At 48.8% G+C, this 25,354-nt stretch overlaps 1 long non-coding RNA gene across 1 annotated transcript in view; it reads right to left on the bottom strand.

Moving 5' to 3' along the window:
• LOC138296449 (uncharacterized) overlaps positions 1-24,694 on the bottom strand; it is an 83,514-nt gene extending 58,820 nt beyond the window's left edge. Inside the window, exons 1-2 of the long non-coding RNA XR_011203831.1 lie at positions 24,524-24,694; positions 22,183-22,335 (exon numbers count right to left, since the gene is read on the bottom strand). This is a non-coding gene — a long non-coding RNA (uncharacterized lncRNA). The remainder of the gene's footprint in view (positions 1-22,182; positions 22,336-24,523) is intronic.
• Positions 24,695-25,354: the final 660 nt, after the last annotated feature.

Below are 25,354 nucleotides of genomic sequence, written 5' to 3'. Positions count from 1 at the left end.
CTTCTTGCAGGGAGTTGCAGGGGTCTTTAAATCTGCTACTTGAAACAAAGTTGCAGTTCTTTTGGAGCAGGGCCGCAGTCCTCTGGAATTTTATGTCAATCTATAAGCAGGGCAGTCCTCAGAGGATTCAGAGGTCGCTGGTCCCTTGGAAAGCGTCACTGGAGCAGGTTTCTTTGGAAGGCAGGAGACAGGCCGGTAAGTCTGGGGCCAAAGCAGTTGGTGTCTTCTGTTCTTCCTCTGCAGGGGTTTTTCAGCTCAGCAGTCCTCTTCTTCTTGTAGTTTCAGGAATCTAAATTCTTAGGTTCAGGGGAGCCCTTAAATACTAAATTTAAGGGCGTGTTTAGGTCTGGGGGGTTAGTAGCCAATGGCTACTAGCCCTGAGGGTGGGTACACCCTCTTTGTGCCTCCTCCCAAGGGGAGAGGGTCACATTCCTATCCCTATTGGGGGAATCCTCCTTCTACAAGATGGAGGATTTCTAAAAGTCAGAGTCACCTCAGCTCAGGACACCTTAGGGGCTGTCCTGACTGGCCAGTGACTCCTCCTTGTTTTTCTCATTATCGCTCCTGGACTTGCCGCCAAAAGTGGGGGCTGGGTCCAGGAGGCGGGCATCTCCACTAGCTGGAGTGCCCTGGGGCATTGTAACACGAAGATTGAGCCTTTGAAGCTCACTGCTAGGTGTTACAGTTCCTGCAGGGGGGAGGTGTGAAGCACCTCCACCCAGAGCAGGCTTTGTTTCTGTCCTCAGAGAGCACAAAGGCTCTCACCGCATGGGGTCAGAAACTCGTCTCTCAGCAGCTTGCTGGCAGAGACCAGTCAGTCCTGCACTGAACAATTGGGTAAAATACAGGGGGTATCTCTAAGATGCCCTCTGTGTGCATTTTTTAATAAATCCAACACTGGCATCAGTGTGGGTTTATTATTCTGAGAAGTTTGATACTAAACTTCCCAGTATTCAGTGTAGCCATTATGGAGCTGTGGAGTTCGTTTTTGACAGACTCCCAGCCCATATACTCTTATGGCTACCCTGCACTTACAATGTCTAAGGTTTTGCTTAGACACTGTAGGGGCATAGTGCTCATGCACATATGCCCTCACCTGTGGTATAGTGCACCCTGCCTTAGGGCTGTAAGGCCTACTAGAGGGGTGACTTAGCTATGCCACAGGCAGTGGCAGGTTGGCATGGCACCCTGAGGGGAGTGCCATGTCGACTTAGTCATTTTCTCCCCACCAGCACACACAAGCTGGCAAGCAGTGTGTCTGTGCTGAGTGAGGGGTCCCTAGGGTGGCATAAGACATGCTGCAGCCCTTGGAGACCTTCCCTGGCATCAGGGCCCTTGGTACCAGGGGTACCAGTTACAAGGGACTTACCTAGGTGCCAGGGTTGTGCCAATTGTGGAAACAATGGTACATTCTAGGTGAAAGAACACTGGTGCTGGGGCCTGGTTAGCAGGGTCCCAGCACACTTCTCAGTCAAGTCAGCATCAGTATCAGGCAAAAAGTGGGGGGTAACTGCAACAGGGAGCCATTTCTTTACAACAGTTCTAGGATTTTGTAAGGTGAGAAGTCTGACCTATGTGAAATGAAAGGCTTTTGGTATCAAGTTTTTTCCTAACACACAACATTTATATAACTAAGTCAACTTTACAAACATTTCAAAATGTATTTCAGAAGCTGTGAAAGACTATTTTTTTGTAAAAAAATATTTTAATAGGATGAAAAAAGTCAGAACACTTTACTTGGTGATGTGTAAATGATAAATGTTTTCTGAAACTCCATTTTCACTGATTATTGTTAATACACTACATAGTTTTATCAGTAAAGCTGCAAGTTAGTGGGAAGGTTTTTGGACATTTCTTGGAATTTACTATCGTTTACATGATAATGCGCAGCCACATCATGCTTTAGTAATATATTTATGAAAAGTGAGTGTTTAAACATAAACTGAGAAATACTCCTGCCCCAATGGCAAAGTTATCAGTAAACTAAGAGGCATGTCATGTATGGATCATGTGTACCCTATTTGTGGGCTAGATTTATTATACATGGAGCAAACGTTTAATGCATTTAATCAAACAAAAGAGGATTTTTTTATAGCAGAAATGCTGAACTCCTATATTTGAAGGTGCACTCATGTGAGAATAAAGAAAAAGGCGACTGTAAAACACAATATTTGCCTAGGATCACATAATTTGAGACCCGTTTCTGAGTCAAGTACACTACAGTTAAGTTGAGTAGATTATTCAAACTACAAGACCTGCAGGTCTACTAACATTTTGATGATTTTTCGAGGCCTTCACTATACCAGGTTAAGTATCCCCTATTAGTGAAGTGTAGGCAGTGTCTAGAAGCTAGGCTCTTAAGAAGTAGCTGTGGATGAGCAGCCAAGGCTTATCTAGGAGAAATGCAAAACCACTGTAATCACGCAGCACTTACACACATAAAAGTAAACACTCAGTTGTACAAAAAATAAAGGTATAGGAAGTTGGCTCTGTATATACCACTTCAAAGTAAGAAATAGTGTGCACAGAGTCCAAGGGTTCCCCTTAGAGGTAAGATAGTAGCAAAAGTAGATAATTCTAATGCTCTATTTTGTGGTAGTGTGGTCGAGCAGTAGGCTTATCAGATGGTAGTGTTTAGTATTTGTTGTATACATACAGGCAATAAATGAGGAACACACTCAAAGACTTACTCCAGGCCAATGGGTTTTTATATTGAAAAATATATTTTCTTAGTTTATTTTAAGAACCACAGGTTCAAGATTTACAGTTAATACTTTAAATGTAAGGTACTTCACTTAGATACTTTAGGAACTTTGAAAGAAAACAATATAATGTACAGTCTTTGTAAAAATGGCAATAATCTATTTTCAAAGTGGACACAGTGCAAAAATCAACAGCTCCAAGGGGAGGTAAGTAAAGGTTAGATTAGGAGGTAAGTAAAACACTTACAAGTCTCAGTCCTGGGGCATAGGCAGCCTACCGTTGGGGGTTCAAGGCAACCCCAAAGTTACCACACCAGCAGCTCAGGGACGGTCAGGTGCAGAGGTCAAAGAGGTACCCAAAACACATAGGCGCCTATGGAGAACAGGGGTGCTCCGGTTCCAGTATGCCAGCAGGTAAGTACCTGCGTCCTCGGAGGCAGACCAGGGGGGTTTTGTAGAGCACTGGGGGGGACACAAGTAGGCACACCAAACACACCCTCAGCGGCACAGGGGCAGCTGGGTACAGTGTGCAAAGCAGGTGCTGGGTTTTGTATAGGTTTCAATGGAGGGACCTGGGGGTCACGCTAGCGGTGCAGGCAGGCACAGGAGGGGGTTTCTCAGGACAGCCACCACCTGGGCAAGGCAGAGGGCCGCCTGGGGATCACTGCGTCGAAGTTCGGTTCCTTCAGGTCCTGGGGGTTGCGGGTGCAGTGTTGGTTCCAGGCGTTGGGTACCTTGTTACAGGCGGTCAGGGGGGGCCTCTGGATTCTCTCTGCAGGTGTCGCTGTGGAGGCTCAGGGGGGTCGTCTCTGGTTACTCACGGGCTCGCAGTCGCCGGGGAGCCCTCCCTGAGGTGTTGGTTTTCTGCAGGTCGAGCAGGGGGCGTCGGGTGCAGTGTGTGAAGTCTCACGCTTCCGGCGGGAAATATGAAATCCTTGGAAGTTGCTTCTTTCTTGCAAAGATATAGCTGGTTTTGAACAGGGCCGCTGTTCACAGAAGTTTCTTGGTCCTGTAGTCCAGGGCAGTCCTCTGAGGCTTCAGAGGTCGCTGGTCCCTATCGGATGCGTCGCTGAAGCAGGTTTTCGAAGTTGGAGACAGGCCGGTAGGGCTGGGGCCAAATCAGCTGTCGTCTTCCTCCTTCTCTGCAGGCTTGTAGGTCAGCAGTCCTTCTTTCTTCAGGTTGCAGGAATCTGATTTCCCGGGATCTGGGGTGCCCCTAAATACTGAATTTAGGGGTGTGTTTAGGTCTGGGGGGGCAGTAGCCAATGGCTACTGTCCTTGAGGGTGGCTACACCCTCTTTGTGCTTCTTCCCTGTGGGGAGGGGGCACATCCCTAATCCTATTGGGGGAAACCTCCAAACTCAAGATGCAGGATTTCTCAAGGCAGGGGTCACCTCAGCTCAGGACACCTTAGGGGCTGTCCTGACTGGTTGGTGACTCCTCCTTGTTTTTCTCATTATCTCCTCCAGCCTTGACGCCAAACGTGGGGGCAGTGGCAGGAGGGGCGGGCATCTCCGCTAGCACGGTTGCCCTGGGGCGCTGTAACAAAAGGGGTGAGCCTTTGAGGCTCACTGCCAGGTGTTACAGTTCCTGCAGGGCCAGGTGAGCAGCACCTCCACCCAGTACAGGCTTTGTTCCTGTCCATAGAGTGACAAAGGCACTCTCCACGTGTGGCCAGCAACATGTCTGGTGTGTGGCAGGCTGGCAGACACTGGTCAGCCTACACTGGAGGTCGGGTAGGTATTCAGGGGGCATCTCTAAGATGCCCTCTGGGTGTATGTTACAATAAATTGCACACTGGCATTAGTGTGCATTTATTGCGCTGAGAAGTTTGATACCAAACCTCCCAGTTTTCAGTGTAGCCATTATGGAACTGTGGGGTTCGTTTTGACAAACTCCCAGACCATATACTTAATATGGCCACGCTGTACTTACAATGTCTAAGAATAGACTTAGACACTGTAGGGGCATATTGCTCATGCACATATGCCCCACCTGTGGTAAAGTGCACCCTGCCTTAGGGCTGTAAGGGGTGACTTACCTATGCCACAGGCAGTGTGAGGTTGGCATGGCACTCTGATGGGAGTGCCATGTCGACCTAGTCATTTTTTCCCCACCAGCACACACAAGCTGTGAAGCAGTGTGCATGTGCTGAGTGAGGGCTCCCTAGGGTGGCATAAGACATGCTGCAGCCCTTAGAGACCTTCCCTGGCATCAGGGCCCTTGGTACCAGGGGTACCAGTTAGAAGGGACTTACCTGAAAGCCAGGGTTGTGCCAATTGTGGAGACAAAGGTACAGTTTGGGGAAAGAACACTGGTGCTGGGGGCCTGGTTAGCCGGGTCCCAGCACACTTTCAAATCATAACTCAGCATCAGCAAAGGCAAAAAGTTAGGGGGTAACCATGCCAAGGAGGCATTTCCTTACAAAGGGTACTTTATTTTTGATCAATAACACCACAAAATACTAGAGAGGCAACCCTCCAATAAGAGGTAAGTAATACACTGATTATATACACCAGTAAACAGTAATAGGCACAGAAAAGGTTAGAAAACAGTGCAAATAGCAATAACCAATCGTGACCCATGGGGGAGCCCAAACCATATACTAAAACAAGCATTGGCAATGCAATGGGTCTCAAGTTTGCTCGCGTTAGAGCTATTAGCATCGTAAACTCCTTACCGTACTTTTCTTGCCCCATAAATTGAAAAGTAAAACAGTTTCACCAGACTTTTCTTGCCATATTAACTGAAAAGTAAAAGTTTCACATAAGCAAGCCGATGGCCGCCATCAGCGCAAAGCAGACACACAAAGGGAAATAAAAGTTTGCTTGCAGTGAAACCCATCTGCAAAAGTGCAATTATCCACGTAACCAGCAAAAGCAAAATTACAGGGTAGTGGTCACTCCCTTTTACATTGTTCAGTTTCACGCCAGAGCAGGAACTGGGGGTCCCTGAACTGATGTGGACTGGTTTATGCACGGAGGGCATCAAATGTGCCCTTCAAAGCAAACCAGTGGCTTGGGGAGGCTACCGCTCCCAAGCCAGTCGCACCTATTTCCAAAGGGAAAGGGTGTTACCGCCCTCTCCCAAAGGAAATCCTTTGTCCTGCCTTCCTTGGCCTGATCAGATCAAGCAGCAGGAGGGCAGAAACCTGTCTGAGGGGTGGCAACAGCTGGGCTGTCCAGAAAACCCTGTAAGACTGGTGGTAGCAATGCTGGGGGTCTTCTAAGGAGCCCCCTGAGTGCATGGAATCATACTTCCAATGCTTGCAACTGTATTGGGGATTGATTCCAACATGTTTGATACCAAACATGCCCAGGTTCGGAGTTACCATTATGTAGCTGGACATAGGTAGTGACCTATGTCCAGTACATGCATAAGATGCATCCCAGCGCTCATGACGTCCATGAAGATGGCACTGGAGTTAGTGGGGGCATCTCTGCTAGCGGAAGGGTGCCCTCACACACGGGTATGTGCACCCTGCCCTCTGGGCTAAGAGGGCCTGCCATAGGGGTGGCTTATAGTGATCTGATGCAATAATCTATGGTGAAAAAGGGTGCATGCACCCTTTCACGCAGGCTGCAATGGGTGGCATAATACATGCTACAGCCCATGGAGATTCCATGGTACCCGAATCCCGTGGGTACCTGTATACCATGCTAGAAGAGGCTACTTTCATACACCCTGAAAAAGGCAGGCCTCACTATCAAAGCTTCAAAATGCCAGATAGGGGCACCTATAGTAGGTGGAGGCCAAATTCAGCCTCTCAAGGGCAAAATACAAACCATAATGGATTGGGTTGTCCTTGCTATTCAAACCCAAGTCAGGGCCTTCTTAGGCCTGACTGGGTTCTACAGGAGGTTCATTAAAGGGCATGGATCCAATGCACCCACCTTAAATTAGCTCACATCAAAAAAAGATGCCCAAGAAAGTTTTGTGGACAGCTAGCTGCCAGAAGGCCTTTCATGCCCTGAAACAGGCTATGTGCTCTACACCAATTCTCAGAAGCCCTGACTACTCAAAACAATTCATTGACCAGGCAGATGCTTCAGGTGTGGGGATAGGGGCAGTACTTTCACAACTTAATGAAGAGGACCAGAATCAATCTATTGCTTTTATAAGTAGAAGGTTGACCCACAGAGAGAAGAGTTGGTCAGCCACTGAGAGGGAGGCATTTGCTGTGGTCTGGGCCTCAAAGAAGCTGAGGCCATACTTGTTTACTCACCTCCTAGTGGAGTATCACCTATACAGTATTTTAGTATTTGTGTTACCATAATAAAGTACCTTTATTTTTGTAACACTGTGTGGTTCTTTCATGTGTGTACGTGCTGTGTGACTGTAGTGGGACTGCATAAGCTTTGCATCTCTCCTAAATAAGTCTTGGCTGCTCATCCACAGCTAACTCTAGAGAGCTGTGGTTTCCTAGACACTATCTACACCTCACTAATAGGGTATACCTGAGATAAGGTGATAACACCATAGGTGCTCACAACACCAGGCCAGCTTCCTACATTGGTGGTGCGGCGGTGTGATAAGACACTTGCAAATGCCTTACCACTCTGTCTCTGGTTGCTTTCCATAGGAAAGACCATTACTAGCTGCTAGGTACACACTACACTTAGTTGTTGGGATTCTAGCCTCCTAAGTTTGGGTAAGCTAGGAGTCTAGCATAGCCCTTGCTCCAAACTTTTCTGGGAGCCTAGTTGTTAGAGTAGTTAGGCACACCTACACTACTTTAGCAAGAAATTCGCAGTCACAAAGTGTAGCTGGGCTCACCTTGGGGGCTGTACTGGCATCTGGGCTAGTTAGAGAGACCACTGAAGCTGTGTTGGTCTCTGATGGGGGCACTGACTTTGCAACCCTAGCTGCCTGTCCCCTTAATATGGATAAGTACAGGCAGCATCCCCTAATCAATTGTGCTGAGGCCAACAGGAACACAGGTGCCAGTGTCACTATTGTGACTGAAACTGGTGTCTCCTGAGCCACGCCTACTTGGTCACATGTACCAAATGACTGATGATAACACTTTGTGCCACCCCATGGCAGTTATCAATTTCAGCTGGGGAGGTGTTACTGGCCCTAAAAAGGCTCATGTCCTCTGATCTACCTCTAGAGTGTCTGCCAGGTAACGACTTGGAGACTAGAGCTTGGGCTGAAGTGGAATTGGAGACCCATGAGTAATGCTGGGCATATCTTTGCCCTCACTTAGGCACAGGCTAAGAAACAAAAAGAACAAGGAACAATGGCCCAGGAGATTCCTAAACCAAAGAGTAGAAAGGGTACCCCCCCCCCCGCTCCAGCATCCAGTCAGGATCCAACTCCAGAGTGGGAACAATCCACTCCTTGGGTGGAACCTACATCACTGGAACTGCAAGCTTACACAGCTGAGCTCTTGGGTGCAAACCTGTCCCACACCAGAGGGCTTAAGGCAGCAAGCTGCGGCACAAGGGGCAGAAGAAATCAGGGAACCCACTGAGTGTACTAGGATAACAGTCTCCTATACTCAGAAGCAAGGGACCCTAAACCTGGTGTCACCAGGAGACTGGTAATCCCTCTAAAGTTTAGGGAGTTCCTGTTAACTCTAGCTCATGATATCCCCCTTGCAGGCCACTTGGGACAAAGCAAGACCTGTGACAGACTTCTCCCTCACTTTCACTGGCCCCATATGTCAGAAGACACCAAGGAGTTTTGTCACTCCTGTGACACTTGTCAAGCCAGTGGCAAGACATGTGGCACTCCAAAAGCCCCTTTAATCCCACTACCAGTGGTTGAAGTGACCTTGGAGAGGGTTGAGGTGGATATTGTTGGCCCCCTCGACCCTTCAACAGCCTCTGGTAATAGATTCAACCTTGTGGTAGTGTCCATGCCACCAGATACCCAGAGGTCATTCTTCTTAGGACCACTACAGCTCCTGCAGCGGCCAAATCCCATGTGGGAATTTTCTCTAGGGTGGGTTTTCCTAAAGAGGTGGTATCAGACAGGGGTGCTAACTTCATGTCTGCTTACCTTAAAGCCATGTGGAAGGAATGTGGTGTTACTTACAAGTTCACCATCCCTTACCACCCTCAAATGATTCACTTGAGAGGTTTAACAAACTCTTAAGGGTATGATAATGGGACTATCAGAGAAACTGAGAAGGTGGTGGGATTTCCTGTTACCTTGCATCCTCTTCAGCTATAGGGAGTTTCCTCAGAAGGGAGTGCGCTACAGCCCCTTTGAACTTCTGTTTTGGCACCCTGTTAGGGGTCCTCTTGCTAGAGAAGGCTGGGAGCAACCTCCGAAGCCTCCCAAACAAGACACTGTGGACTATGTACTTGGCCACAGATCAAGGATGGCTGAGTACATGAAGAGGGCCACTAAGAACCTTCAGGCCAGCCAAGAGTTGCAGAAACAATGGCATGATCAGAAGGCTGTGCTGGCTGTTTACCAGTCAGGACAGAAGGTGTGGGTCCTGGAGCCTGTGGCTCCCAGGGCACTCCAAGACAAAATGAGTGGGCCCCACTATTGCAGAGAGAAAGGGTGAGGTCACTTACATGGTTGACCTAGGCACTCCAAGAAGACCCCACACTGTGCTGCATGTGAATCCCCTAAAGCCCTACTATGACAGGTCTGACATGACCTTGCTCACGGCAACTGATGAGAGACCGAAAGAAGAGAGTGACCCTCTCCCTGACCTCTTCTCTCACAATACAACAGATTGCTCAGTAGATGGGGTTGAACTTGCAGACTGCCTCACTGAGTCACACAATTATGACTGCAGAAACCTCCTGGGAGAGTTCTCTGAACTGTTCTCCCTGACACGTGACCAGAGTACATGGTGTGAACACACCATTGACACGTGACAGCTTGCCTGTTAAAAACTAAATTTACAGGCAGCCGATCATGTCAGGGAGTGCAAATCTGAAGTTCAGAAGATGCTAGACCTATGAGTCAGTGGGCCTTCAGACGGCCCCTGGGCTGGTCCTGTAGTGCTCGTCACAAAACCCCACACTCAGAATGACAAAAGAAATTAGGTTTGTTTTGTGTAGACTACAGAGGTCTCAATACTGTTACTAAAACAGATGCTCATCCCATCCCTAGGGCAGATGAGCTCATAGACACACTGACTTCTTGTAAGTATCGGAGCACCTTTGACATGACTGCTGGCAGATCAAGTTGTCAGAGGATGCCAAACCCAAAACTGCATTCTCCACTCCTAGTGGGCACTATCACTTTACTGCGGTGCACTCTGGACTTAAGAATGCAGCTGTCACATTCCAAAGGCTGGTGAATAAAGTTCTCCAAGGCCTGGAAAGCTTCAGTGCAGCTTATCTAGACAACATAGCTATCCTTAGCTCCACCTGGGAGGACTACCTGTTACACCGTGGGAATGTATTGGAGGCACTGCGGAAGGCAAGCCTTACTTACTATCAAGGCCTCAAAGTGGCAGAGGACAGGGAAAATTGGTTTATCTGGGTCACCTAGTCGGTGGAGGCCAGATCCAACCACTAAAGGGCAAAATCCAGACCTTCTGGATTGGACTGCTCCTACCACACAAACCCATGTCAGAGCCTGACAGGATATTACAGGAGGTTCATGAAGAACTATGGCTCCATTGTAGCCCCTCTAAATGACCTCTCCTCTAAATGGATGCCCAAGAAGGTTTTGTGGACAGCTAGCTGCCAAAAAGCTTTTGATGATCTTAAACATGCCATGTGTTCTGCTCATATATTAAGAAGCCCTGACTACTACAAGCAATGTATTGTGCAGACAGATGCTTCTGAGGTAGGGATAGGGGCAGCACTATCTCAACTAAACGAAGTGGGCCAGGATCAACCTGTAGCTTTCATTAGCAGGAGGTTGCTCCTAGGGAAAAGCGTTGGTCAGTCAGAGAGGGAGGCCTTTGCTGTGGTTAGGGCTTTGAAGAAGCTGAAGCCATACTTATCTGGCACTTAATTCCTTGTTCAAACAGACCACAAGCCCCCACCGTGGTTAAAACAGATGGAAGGTGAAAATCCCAAACTCTTGAGGTGGTCCATATCCCTACAGAAAATGGACTGTACAGTGGAACATAGACCTGGGAGTAACCACTCTAATGCAGATGAACTCTCCAGATATGTCCACTTAGACAATGAAGACTCAACTGGACAGGGAGGGTCTTATTGTCCTTCGTTTTGGGGGGTTATGTAGGAAAGTACCCTTTTTTGGCATAGTTACCCCACTTTGCACCTACTGTCAGTGTGTGTCGACTGTGTTCACTGGGATCCTGCTAACCAGGACCCAGTGACTGTGTTCTCCACCTCACAATTGGCATACTGGTGCCCCCATGTAAGCCCCTAGTATATGGTACTTGGGTACCCATGGCATTGGGGCACCAGGGTTTCCCCATGGGCTGCAGCATGTATTGTGCCACCCATTGGAGCCCATGCAAAATGTGTCTGCAGGCCTGCCATTGTAGCCTGCATGCACCCTTTCACTACAGGTCACTGCACCAAGTCACCCCATATGGCAGGCCCTCCCAGCCCAGAGAGCAGGGTGCAAGTACTGGGGGGGGGGGGGGGGGGTTGTGGCACCCCTGCATGAACAGAGGTGCCCCTACAAACCCCAGCTCAATTTTCCTAGACTTTGTAACTGCAGGGAAGCCATTTTACCTGTGCACTGGACGCAGGTCACTACCTGTGTCCAGCTAAATAATGATAACTCCGAACCTCGGCATGTTTGGTATCAAACATGTCGGAATCCTACCCCAATACTGTTGCAGGTATCGGTTGCATGATTACATGCACTCTGGGGGCTCCTAAACCCCCCCCCATTTTGCTCCTACCAGTCTTCTGGGCAGCCTGCACTGCTGCCACCCCACAGACATGTTTCTGCCCTCCTGCTGCTTGACCAGTTCAAGCAGAGGGAGGCAGGATAAAGGATTTACTTTGGGAAAGGCAGGCAACACCCTCGCCCTTTCGAAATAGATGTTACATGGCTTGGGAAGGGTAGCCTCCCCAAGCCACAGGTATGCTTTACAGGGCACATTTGGTGCCCTCCTTGCATAAACTGGTTTGCACCAGTCCAGGGACCACCGGTCCCTGCTCTGGTTCAAAACTGGACAATGGAAAGGGAAGTAACCACTCCCCTGTCCATCACCACCCAAGGGGTGGTGCCCAGAGCTCCTCCAGGTGGCCAATTGATTCTGACATCTTGAATCCAAGGTGGGCGGAGGCCACTGGGAGCATCTGAGTGGCCAGGTCAGGAGGGTGACGTCACTGCCCCCTCTGATAGGTGGTCACCTTGCAACGTGACCAAGCCCCCTTTTGGGCTATTTAGGGACTCTCTTGCAGATGGGTCCTGTAAGGAAATGCCTCCTTGGCATGGTTGCCCCCTGACTTTTTGCCTTTGCTGATGCTATGTTTACAATTGAAAGTGTGCTGAGGCCTGCTAACCATGCCCCAGCACCAGTGTTCTTTCCCTAACCTGTACTTTTGTATCCACAATTGGCAGACCCTGGCATCCAGATAAGTCCCTTGTAACTGGTACTTCTAGTACCAAGGGCTCTGATGCCAAGGAAGGTCTCTAAGGGCTGCAGCATGTCTTATGCCACCCTGGAGACCTCTCACTCAGCACAGACACACTGCTTGCCAGCTTGTGTGTGCTAGTGAGAACAAAACGAGTAAGTCGACATGGCACTCCCCTCAGGGTGCCATGCCAGCCTCTCACTGCCTATGCAAGTATAGGTCAGTCACCCCTCTAGCAGGCCTTACAGCCCTAAGGCAGGGTGCACTATACCATAGGTGAGGGTACCAGTGCATGAGCATGGTACCCCTACAGTGTCTAAACAAAACCTTAGACATTGTAAGTGCAGGGTAGCCATAAGAGTATATGGTCTGGGAGTTTGTCAAACACGAACTCCACAGCACCATAATGGCTACACTGAAAACTGGGAAGTTTGGTATCAAACTTCTCAGCACAATAAATGCACACTGATGCCAGTGTACATTTTATTGCAAAATACACCCCAGAGGGCACCTTAGAGGTGCCCCCTGAAACTTAACCGACTGTCTGTGTAGGCTGACTAGTTCCAGCAGCCTGCCACACCAGAGACATGTTGCTGGCCCCATGGGGAGAGTGCCTTTGTCACTCTGAGGCCAGTAACAAAGCCTGCACTGGGTGGAGATGCTAACACCTCCCCCAGGCAGGAGCTGTAACACCTGGCGGTGAGCCTCAAAGGCTCACCCCTTTGTCACAGCCCAGCAGGGCACTCCAGCTTAGTGGAGTTGCCCGCCCCCTCCGGCCACGGCCCCCACTTTTGGCGGCAAGGCTGGAGGGAACAAAGAAAGCAACAAGGAGGAGTCACTGGCCAGTCAGGACAGCCCCTAAGGTGTCCTGAGCTGAAGTGACTCTAACTTTTAGAAATCCTCCATCTTGCAGATGGAGGATTCCCCCAATAGGGTTAGGATTGTGACCCCCTCCCCTTGGGAGGAGGCACAAAGAGGGTGTACCCACCCTCAGGGCTAGTAGCCATTGGCTACTAACCCCCCAGACCTAAACACGCCCTTAAATTTAGTATTTAAGGGCTGCCCTGAACCCTAGAAAATTAGATTCCTGCAACTACAAGAAGAAGGACTGCCCAGCTGAAAACCCCTGCAGCGGAAGACCAGAAGACGACAACTGCCTTGGCTCCAGAAACTCACCGGCCTGTCTCCTGCCTTCCAAAGATCCTGCTCCAGCGACGCCTTCCAAAGGGACCAGCGACCTCGACATCCTCTGAGGACTGCCCCTGCTTCGAAAAGACAAGAAACTCCCGAGGACAGCGGACCTGCTCCAAGAAAAGCTGCAACTTTGTTTCCAGCAGCTTTAAAGAACCCTGCAAGCTCCCCGCAAGAAGCGTGAGACTTGCAACACTGCACCCGGAGACCCCGACTCGGCTGGTGGCGATCCAACACCTCAGGAGGGACCCCAGGACTACTCTAAGACTGTGAGTACAAAAACCTGTCCCCCCTGAGCCCCCACAGCGCCGCCTGCAGAGGGAATCCCGAGGCTTCCCCTGACCGCGACTCTTTGAACCTAAAGTCCCGACGCCTGGGAGAGACCCTGCACCCGCAGCCCCCAGGACCTGAAGGACCGGACTTTCACTGGAGAAGTGACCCCCAGGAGTCCCTCTCCCTTGCCCAAGTGGAGGTTTCCCCGAGGAATCCCCCCCTTGCCTGCCTGCAGCGCTGAAGAGATCCCGAGATCTCTCATAGACTAACATTGCGAACCCGACGCCTGTTCCTACACTGCACCCGGCCGCCCCCGCGCTGCTGAGGGTGAAATTTCTGTGTGGACTTGTGTCCCCCCCGGTGCCCTACAAAACCCCCCTGGTCTGCCCTCCGAAGACGCGGGTACTTACCTGCAAGCAGACCGGAACCGGGGCACCCCCTTCTCTCCATTCTAGCCTATGTGTTTTGGGCACCACTTTGAACTCTGCACCTGACCGGCCCTGAGCTGCTGGTGTGGTGACTTTGGGGTTGCTCTGAACCCCCAACGGTGGGCTACCTTGGACCAAGAACTAAGCCCTGTAAGTGTCTTACTTACCTGGTTAACCTAACAAATACTTACCTCCCCTAGGAACTGTGAAAATTGCACTAAGTGTCCACTTTTAAAACAGCTATTTGTGAATAACTTGAAAAGTATACATGCAATTTTGATGATTTGAAGTTCCTAAAGTACTTACCTGCAATACCTTTCGAATGAGATATTACATGTAGAATTTGAACCTGTGGTTCTTAAAATAAACTAAGAAAAGATATTTTTCTATATAAAAACCTATTGGCTGGATTTGTCTCTGAGTGTGTGTACCTCATTTATTGTCTATGTGTATGTACAACAAATGCTTAACACTACTCCTTGGATAAGCCTACTGCTCGACCACACTACCACAAAATAGAGCATTAGTATTATCTCTTTTTGCCACTATCTTACCTCTAAGGGGAACCCTTGGACTCTGTGCATGCTATTCCTTACTTTGAAATAGCACATACAGAGCCAACTTCCTACAGGTCCTCTGATTCGGCATGCAAGATTCCAGCAGGCCTCCTCTGCATCGTTTACTTCATCTTCTGGCTAATGGAACTGCAACTGGACCCTCCAGGAATCGACAATCTGCATCCACAGCGATGACTCTGCCTGCAACATTGTTTCCACGGCTCCTTCCAGCAACTGCAACATTTCCCCAGCTGTACATCCTCTGAGGACGACAAGTCTTCAGTCTGCACGAGAAGCAAGAAGGAATCTCCCTTGGAATGAAGGAGTCACTACCCTGCATCCGCAGGTCCCTGCAACAAGCGACGACCAGCTGTGTGGATCCCCAATCCTGCATCGCGGGTGGTGGTCCTCTCTGCCAGCTGTCCAATTCTGGTGGAGGTAAGCCTTTGCCTTCCCACACAGGACAGTACCCCCGTGCACTGTGTCTCTTGCAGCTACCAAGGCTTGTTGACATCTCATCCAAGGGATCTTCAGGCTTGATGTAGCCCCAGCGCCCAGCACTGTTCCCTGCGAATCAAAGCCCTCTGCGTGGGCCTCACCACGACTCCTATACTTACCGTCTGTGGGGGCTGCCTCCTCTTCCTGTGACTCTCCTCACTGCAGAGGATCACCCGGGAATAGCCTCCGTAGGTTGAGTCCTCCCGGACCTTGTTGGTCCTCAGCAGCTCCACGTTTCTTCTTTCACAAGATTTGCCTTTGCCAAGGCTTGTTGGTGGTTTTTCCACACCACTGACTGACTGAATCCTTCCGGCATGGGACGTCAACTGCATCACTTCAGGAACTCTTCAGCTGCTCCGGCGCTGCACTGCTGACTGTCTTCGCTCTCCGTCGACCTGGACCTGCATCAACAGACGGGTGGGTAGTGGCTCCTGCCACCACCGGACAGTCCAACTCGAACTGGACTTGGTCCCCTTCCTTTGCAGGTTTTTGTAATACTGTGTGGTTCTTTCATGTGTGTAAGTGCTGTGTGACTACAGTGGTATTGCATAAGCTTTGCATGTCTCCTATATAAGTCTTGGCTGCTCATCCACAACTACCTCTAGAGAGCCTGGCTTCCTAGACACAGACTACACCTCACTATTAAGGAACACCTGGAATCAGGTTATAACACCATAGGTGCTCACCACACACCAGGCCAGCTTCCTACAGCTTGCTTGGGCACTTAACGCTCAGTCAAACAATCACCCAGGTTCTGTGGGTGTACTGCCATTGACTGATGAAGTTGTACTGTTGCACAGTACGCAAGATGCAGATCCAGTGATCGGGGTCTTCATGGGGCTTCTCCTCGGTCCACAATTACAATGGGGCAACTTTGGCTACAGGGGTCGATGTCCCTTGGAGTCCAGTTGAAACTTGTCTCCAGTTACTGCAAAACCAGCTGGTCCATTTAACTGGTGGCAACTCCTAACTTGGGCAACTAAACTGCAGTCCCAACAGCTCTCCTGGGTCCAGCAAGTTACTCCCCTTTTCCATGGTTCAGTTTCGTGCCAGAGCAGGGAACAGGGGTCCCTGTACTGGGGCAAACCAGTTTATGCAAGGAGGGCACCAAATGTGCCCTTCAAAGTATACCAGTGGCTTGGGGAGGCTACCCCTCCCAAGCCAAGTAATACATATTTCCTAAAGAGAAAGGGTGTTGCCTCCCACTCCCCCCAAAAAAACCTTTGTTCAGCCTTCCTGAGCTTGAGCCAGTCAAGCAGCAGAAGGACAGCAACCTGTTTGTAGGATGGCGGCAGCTCGGGCTGCCCGAGAAAACCCTGCAAACTAGTAGAAGCAAAACTGGGGGTCCCCCAGAGTGAATAGAATCATACAACCAATACTGGCAACAGTATTGGGGTATGATTCCGACATGTTTGATAACAAACATGCCCAGGTTCGGAGTTACCATTATGTAGCTGGATAGAGGTAGTGGCCTGTGCACAGCTAAAATGGCTTCCCCGCACTTACAAAGTCCAGGAAAATTGAGCTGGAGCTCGTAGGGGCACCTCTGCTCATGCAGGGGTGCCCCCACACAGGTAATTGCACCCTGCCCTCTGGGCTCGGAGGGCCTGCCATATGGTGTGCCACACAGTGACTTGGTGCGGTGACCTGTAGTGAAAGGGTGCATGCACCTTTCCACGCAGGCTGCAACGGCATGGGCTCCCATGGGTGGCATAATACATGCTGCAGCCTATGGGCAAACCCTTGGTGCCCCAATGCCCTGGGTACCATATACTAGGGACTTACATGGGGGCACCAGTATGCAAACTGTGGGGTGCACTAAGTCAGGAACAACTAAATTGAGAGAGAGAGCACAGTCATTGGGGTCCTGGTTAGCAGGATCCCAGTGAACACAGTCAAAACACAGACAGGCAAAAAGTGGGGGGTAACCAGGCTAAAAAAAGGGTACGTTCCTACACAAGCCGTACTGGCCTCTGACTCGCTCCCTGCCAGTTAGTGGCACAAAGCAGGCTGGAGTTGCAGTTTACAACTTTACAAACGTTTTCAAAGTAACCACTAATATCAGTTGTTGCCAAAGCCTGCATGCGATTTGAATGAAAAGCAGTGATTTATTGTCTGCTTAGTAATTTACATCCCCGGAACCCTCCCGTGGATTTTGTGCATTTTGGTGTTTAAAAATTCATAAAAACAAGATGTATTTTTAAACATTGGTGTCAGATTTCTTTTGTGTTGTGTTTCTTTGACAGTTTTGGTACTTCTAAATACTTTTTTTTATTTTTTTTTAAAAACATATTTTTATTGATTTTTCAATTGTGACATACATTTCAATGCGCTCAGTTAACAGCAATACAAGGATATTGTCAGTTACAGTAATTTGCTGGGCGCTTGTTATTAAACTTAACAAACAACTAATAACTTCCGTGCACCGCTAGATCCGCGCATTTATGTCTAGACTTTCAGGCAATGCCGGCACGCGCATTTAAAGCTTTCTTTCGTGTGAGGTTTTAATTACCGGTTAGGGTTCTAGATGAGGGCACCCCCTATGGAAGGGGGGGGGGTGGCTTGGCTTCTGTAGAGCCTGTATCCCCTAATTGGGCATGATGGTCTGTGCGTGCTATTTGTCTTGTATGCGCTTAAGGGTGTGGTGTATTGATATCAGTGCCGAGGTGTGGTGAGGTAGGCGTGTGCGCTTCTCCTGATTTACTGCCGCTTTACAGCCAGGGCGAAGCCCATGATTAACTGTATAGTCGCGGCTATCTGCGGTTCAAGGGGGTTTTTCGTCGTTCTTTGCTTCTAATTTGGAGACCAGTGTACCCCAGGTTTCACAGCCCGAGTGTCGCAGTCCACCCCGCGCCAGTTTCGTTAGTACTTGATATTCAGCTCGTGCCAAGCGAAGCGTGAGAGTGAGCCAGGCACCATGGTCGGGGGCCTTCCAGTTCATGGCTATTAGTCTTTTGTACATTGCATAAGCCAGGTCTACGAATCTATGCATGTGTTTGCTTCTTTTGGTTCTTGCCCTAAGGCCAAGGAGACAGGATTTGGGATTCGCGTCTAGGCCCAGGCCAGTCATTTCCGACAGTACAGTGGTCAGCACGGCCCACTCCCCCTGCACCCGCGGGCACTCCCAGACCATATGATAAAACTGTGCTGCTGGGGTTTTGCATCTGGGGCAAGTTGGGTCCGATCCAGGGAACATGCGTTTTATCCTGGCTGGCGCTAAATATGTCTGATGTAAGTAATTAAACTGTGTGTATCGGAATCTGGGGTTCCTTGAGACCTCGCGTGTGTGACTCAGGGCTTTCGGCCATTCTGTCTCTGAAATCGGGGCAGGCAGTGCGGCATTCCACCTCTCCCGAGCTTTTTGCAGGCTAGCCTCCGGGGGCTTATTCAGAAGTTTATACGTGTTTGATACTACTTTTTCACGAGCGTCGTAGCTCAGCATATGGTGCAGGTTAGCCGAGATGATTGGCTCAGCGTTCCCAGACTCCCATGTGCTTATAATGGCATGGCATATAGCGTGGTATGTCAGAAATTGCCCCGAGCTGATCTCTGTGAGGGCCTGTATGGCTTCGAAGGACATTAGTTTTCCTTCCTCGAAGCATTCTCCCACCGTGCTTATGCCCGCATCTATCCAGGTTACGGACGAGTGAGATCCAGTTGTCACCCATCCGGGGATTCGTTCTAGTGGTAGGAGAGGTGAGTAGGGAAGTTTTTAGGCTTCTTTTTTAATGTACTTCTTCCAGTATGCATGAGCTGCTGTCATCAGTGGATTTACGCATGTGGTTTTGGTTTGCCTGTTCATGAGCCACTCAAGCAGAGGGACTCCCCGGAGTCGGGTTGTCAGCCAGGTGGCCTCCGCTGCACCAGGATTATGGATCCAATTTAATATCCACTGCAGCTGTGCTGCTGCAGAATAGAGCTCAAAGTTAGGGGCTCCCAGCCCACCCGCCGCCACCGGGTGGTGTAGTGTGTTGAGTGCGACCCGCCTTCTACCATCACCCCACACAAGCTGCACCAGTGCAGAATTTAAACTGTTGAAAAAGCTTTTAGGGATTGTGATCGGCAGGGCAGCGAAGTAATACAGCAGCCTGGGCAGTACTAGCATGTTGGCTATGGCTACCTTTCCCAGTGGTGAAAGCGGTAGTTTATTCCAGAAACACAATGAGCTCTTCATAGATGTCACCGCTCTCCCCAGGTTGCCATCCCTGAGGTCTACCGCACTGTGGTAGACGTTGACCCCTAAATATTTAAATGTGTCAAAGCACCATTTTAATTGGCCTGATGGGGTATTCTCACGTCACGCTGGGGACCAGCCGACAAACGGGAATATGCAGGATTTCCCCCAATTCACGATCAATCCCGAGATCTCTCCAAACTCGCACAGCAATGACATCACTGGTGGGAGCACCTCCTCTGCGCTGCGTATATATATCAAGGCATCGTCTGCGTACAATGATATGACGTGGGAGGTGCCGTTCCTTACCACCCCCCAGTCTTCCGTTTTTGCTCGGACTCGGCCGGCCAGTGGTTCCATCGCCGAGGGGGATAGGGGGCACCCCTGCCTTGTTCCCCTGCTAATCTGGAAGCTCTCTGATATGACACCCCCTGTCTTCACCCTGGCCTGTGGGTTCGTGTACAGAATGCGTACCCATCTTATAAATTTTGGGCCTATGCCCATTCGCTGCATGGTGGTAAACAGGAAGTCCCATTCCAGTGTGTCAAATGCTTTTTCGATGTCTAGCGAAATCACTGCTTCCTCAAATGCACTCGGGGGGTGTCGCCCATTACGCTCAGTAACCTGCGAATGTTGAGGAAGGTGTTGCGTTTTGGAATGAATCCATTTTGGTCTTCGTGTATCAAAGTGTGCATGTGTGGAGCTAGCCTGTTGGCTAGTATTTTGCCAAGTAGTTTGCAATCTAGATTTAGCAGGGACAGAGGTCTGTAGGACCCAACGTCGGTGTGGTCTCGTCCCCGTTTCGGGAGGACCACTATCATTGCCTCTCTCATTGTGGGGGGGGGAGAATTCCGTTAACCTCCGCTTCTTCAATAACTTTTAGGAGACGTGCAGTAAGGTGTGACGCAAAGGTAGAGTAATATTCTGATGGCAGGCCATCTGTCCCTGGAGCTTTGTTTCTAGGTAGTTGTTCTAGAGCCTTGTTAAGTTCGCCTAGTGTAATAGGGGCCTCTAGTGACTCCTTGTCAGCGTGTGTGAGTTGGGGCAGGGAGGAGTCCGCCAAAAAAGACTCGAGTTGTTGGGGGGTGCATGATGTGCGTGAAGTGTATAATTGTGTGTAGTATTCCCTGAACGCATCATTTATTTCTTCCTGTGTGGTTGCTAGTGCGCCTGCACCTAACCCTATTGCCCCAATTGGAGGGCATTGCCGTTCCTCCCGCAGGAGCCATGCGAGCAGCCTGCCCGATCTGTCGCCTTCCGCTTGTAATCTGGTCAAGTTATATTTGTAGTCATGAAGGCGTAATGTGGCGTCGGCGGCTGCGTATTCTGCGCGTGCATCTTTTAATGACGTGTATGGTGTTTCGCTGCGGGCCACTGCATTTTCTAGTGCTCTTAATTTCTTCTCCAGCTTGCTAACTTCTGCATGGAGCTTGCGTCTTACCCCCCATGTAGTGGAAATACAATGCCCACGAGTCACTATTTTGTGTGCGTCCCACTCCGTTGCTCTTAAGTTTGTGGTGTCAGCGTTCAATTCTCAGTACTGTTTGAGCGCTGTTTTCAGGGCGTCTGTGAATGCAGGGTCCTGCAGTGCTTCCACTTGTAGTCTCCAGGTTGGGATCACTTGACGCCTCCTGCCCCAGTCTAGAGTTATTTTGAGTGGCGAGTGGTCTGATAGTGTTTTAGCTAAGTATTCAATCCCGTTAGTTACTGTGCAAATGTCCTGGGTGCCCCATAGTAGATCTATCCTGGTGTGCACCTTGTGTGGTATAGAATAAAATGAATATTCTCTGTGGTGTGGATGCTTCATACGCCACAAATCAGAGGCCCATGTTGTTGGCCCATGTTGCCAGTGGGTGCCTGGGGTGTCTATTAGCCACTAGGTGTGTGGGGGGGCTAGACCTATCCAATGTCGGGTCCGGCATATTGTTAAAGTCTCCCCCCCATATTGCGGATGTTGCGGGTTCGCCAATAATGCTGGGGTAAGCGTGTTCAGGAACTCAGGTAGCGCAGTGTTAGGGGCGTATATTCCTATAAGTGATAGTTGTTTGCCGTCTAATTTACCCTCCACTATTACGTACCTACCCCCTGATCTATCCTGTGTGATGTTTGAAGAAATGGGACACTCCCTGCTATCCATATGAGGACCCCCCTCGCGAAGGTTGAATAAGATGTACCTACAATCTGTCCTCCCCATTTGTTCCGCAGTTCTTGTAGGTCTGGATCCCACAGGTGGGTTTCTTGTAGGATTGCAATGTGTATGCCCTGGCGTTTGAGTCTTGCGTGCACCCTGGTCCTTTTGCTATGATTCCCGAGGCCCCTGACATTCCAGGTGACCATGTCATATTTGCGTGCGTTATAGGCTGTATGTTGGGCCATGTTTATTTTGTAGTGATGCAACTAACATTCTGCTCCCTAGTAGGATCCGAGCAGTTTCCTCCCTCCCCTTCACCTCGTCGACCCTGTTTCCCGCCCCCAACCATGTGTCCTGTGTTATGCGCAGATCCACGGTGCACGAACTAGTAATTACCCTCCCACCCTCCCCAACTGGATCCCATTCCCAACTGTGAACCAACAAAAAACTGCGCACCCCGTTGGGGTGCGAACTAGGCTGTGTCCATGTGTGGTACTTCTAAATACTTGACACTTATTCCTTTGACAAAGCATGACTGCTTGAAGACAGTTACCCAAGGTGGACCGAAGGTTTTGTAAACAAGCCTGACTGGACGCAAGACGGATTTGCGACTTTATCACACGGTGAGGTTGCACAACGACACCACAGTATACAGTCTCAAGTTCTTATAAGTCACACACTGCTAAGGCAAATCAGAGAACGTTGTGTTTTAAGGCAAGAGGGTTTAAGTTCAATGGTCTCACCTGTACTGTAAATTCCATATAGCTGTTCAGCTACTTTCTGTGAAAACCCGCATCGAACAATGTCTGGAAACGTTCTGAATGGTTACTCATAGAATTCAAGGCATCTTCGGTGCCATTCCCATTGACATCTTCTGAAGCCACGTTGCCAGATTACTGTCGAAATGTAATAAACGGCAACATTCAATACAGAAAAGGGCGTCTTAGAAAGTTAGTCATTAAAAAAAATACAAGCAGGTCGGAACTGGAAACAGCTACAATACCCAATAGTGCCCAGCCATGGACATGAAGCTAACAAGTCATCTAAGATTTTCCGGGCACGATGAGCTGTTCTAGCAGTTTCAGTGTGAACGAGCACATCAATCACCCAGTCTTTACTTTCTCACCACTTCCGTACCTTTAATTGCTCAGAAATCAAAAACGAAAAGTACTTAACAGAACAGGGTTAGTTCTCATAGAACATAGCAGGTTTCAGTTTTGAGAGCATATTTATCTAATTTGGAGATCAATTTAGCAGAACAATACATCAACATTTACGATTAGCTACTATTGTGGCTCTTTCAAATGGCACCGAATAGAAGGGCTTTACGGTGGACTAACTGCATCATTTAAGAACCCGACTCTCTCATGGGCCGGTCTGTAGATAATCGACAATTAGCAAAGCAGTTTTAGTTGTGGAGAACATTTACCAGGTCAGAAATATAAATCGTGCTGTTAAGGTCTAGTTCACACAAAGCAGAGGCGAGCGAGCCGCTGAGAGCTCCAGCCTGAAGCCTGGATCCGACTCAGCTCGAGGTCACGCTGGAACCTCAAGCCATAACGTACTGAGCTTTCATGTGGCTTCTTCCAGCCACCCTGGCTCTACTTTCATGCGTAAAAACAAAGCATACACATCTAAGGCAAAAGGGAGACACAAATACCCACTTGGCAACTGATTTGTACAAAATGGAGAAAAAAAAATCTCACCTAATAGGAACTTAACTAAATTGTGTTGTTTTAGGCAAATATTTTATTTTACCAATCCTGTTTTTTCTTCGCGATTGCATATAAAAGCACCTTCAAATAAGTGCGTGTAGAATGTCAGATGCATAAAAACCTGTCGTGTTGGATTTTGAAGACTATAATGTTGCTGGGTCTATAAAAAAAAAAATCTCTCACAAACAGGACTGACACGTGCTAACGTGAGATTTATAAAATAAAAAAGGAGGGGGGTGTATTTCTCCAAGTGACGTGTACGCCGCAGTGCATTGATGTAATGTATTCAACTTGTTAAATTAAAAAAAAAACTTTGGGAATTCTAAATTGTATGTGGTTTGCCCTATGATTTACTCAGAAAACACCCGTCGAGCTCGGCTCTTAAGAGAAGTCAGACACTTGGCTCGCCCTGTTAAGTGTGTTGGCTCACAAATCTCTAAGACGAGGTGCAACAAATCGCATTTTGGACCATGAACGCTGCCTTGCAGCTAAGAGGATGAAATAAATGAAAATCAAATACAGGAAGAGGTGACACGGGGTCGATGTTTATTTCGAGAAGACACGCGCAGTGAAACCCTTTGGTTACCCTCCAAAGGTCAGTGGATGTTTTCAATATCACCTTAAACATTCTAAACACCCTAACAGTAAATAAGGAAAACAGACCAGAGAAGAAGCTTCAGACCAGGGGCACATAAACTGAATGCTAGTGCCCTCTTGTCGTAAATCAACGGCTTTTTTTTTGGTCTTCGTCTCGCTTTTCACAATTCACTGCCAACACGAGGCAGTTTAACAATGTGTTTGGTAAGTTAGTAAAGGGGGGAGGAGGGCAACAAAAGAAGCTATAATTCACCTATCTTAAGTAGCGGTGCTGTCGACAAAACAGGTCGGTTTTGGACCCTAGAGGACAAGCATTGCAACAAAAGCCATGCGGTCCCTCTCATGGGGGCGAATAGTGAAACTGACTAAGACAGTCCCGCACTCATATAGGGTGCAAAGCCGATACCTACCCGAAAGCCTTCCATGCCGCGCTCTCCCCCGCAATTGAGAAAAAAGCAGAGCTCCCTACCCCAAACATCCTCCGCCCCCATTACATGGCACTATCGGACTTTCTTCGAAAAAGATCCTCTATGTATAGCACCCATGCAGCTCAAGCCACGCCGCCGGCACGGCCCGGACAATACATAACTATTTCTCTGACCAGACTCACGCAGTGAAGCAGAGAGGCCGGCACACACAATCCCAGCGAAGCGGGCGCCCTGGCATCGGATAAAGTCATTCCCAGCGAAGCGGGGCCCTAGCAACGAATCAAGTCGTGAGAAGAAGAAATGGCGGGGCCTCGGAGGGAAGGGGACCACACCGGTACACCCACCTCCGTAGCTCCGACTTCCTTTCATTGTGTGCGATGATAATAACACTGTCACCATTATGTCCCTCCAACGATGTGAGTAGCTCTCACAAATTTAAATGGCGGCCTCGAGCCCGTTCCGTACCGCTCTCCCGCAACTGACGCAACCTTCCAATGCGCGTGCGCTGTAGTTTAAAGTTCGGGAAGTGACGAGAAGGTGGGGAGGAGCGTACCTCTCAATTTCAGAGGGAAGTTCAAAAATACTGCTGCTCCCCGTAAGTTGTTTGCGCCTGTGCGTCTGTCTATGCCTCTCCGAACGCGATGTTATGCAATGCGTGGAAAGGCACAGCAATACTGTTTCAAGCAATATCTTTAAATATATTTGTATACTGTAAAATTACACATGGAAATATTCCATTAAGCTGTCATTCAAACCTCATTTGTCCATCAAGATTCGCGTTTGTTTGAATTATTATAACATATGATATATAATAATTATATATATAATTATATATCTCTATTATTATTAATATAATTATAATTCTCTTTAAAAAAAACTGACGGTTATAGGAACGTTATAGTTAGACGAGATTTGCAGTACTGAAAGGAAAATGCTGATTTGCACGACTCCCTGCGTGTAACCTATTATTCTCCTGCTGCTAGTGCATTGATGTGGTAGTGTCCTATTCAAATTCCAACATGTAGTCCTCTTTCTTACATGGTGTATTCCTCTACCTCTATGGCCAGAATATTGCTATTCCTGGTAAGTACATTATTCAAATTTTCTCACTACATCTTTATGTATATCTGAATGTTCCATTATGTCTACACTCCACTAAATGAATTCCAAGCCAC

Source organism: Pleurodeles waltl, chromosome 5 (assembly GCF_031143425.1).
Source record: "Pleurodeles waltl isolate 20211129_DDA chromosome 5, aPleWal1.hap1.20221129, whole genome shotgun sequence".
In the NCBI taxonomy this organism is placed as follows: Eukaryota; Metazoa; Chordata; class Amphibia; order Caudata; family Salamandridae; genus Pleurodeles; species Pleurodeles waltl.
Note: the sequence above shows the minus strand (reverse complement) of the source record. Positions and strands in the feature narration are given on the sequence as shown.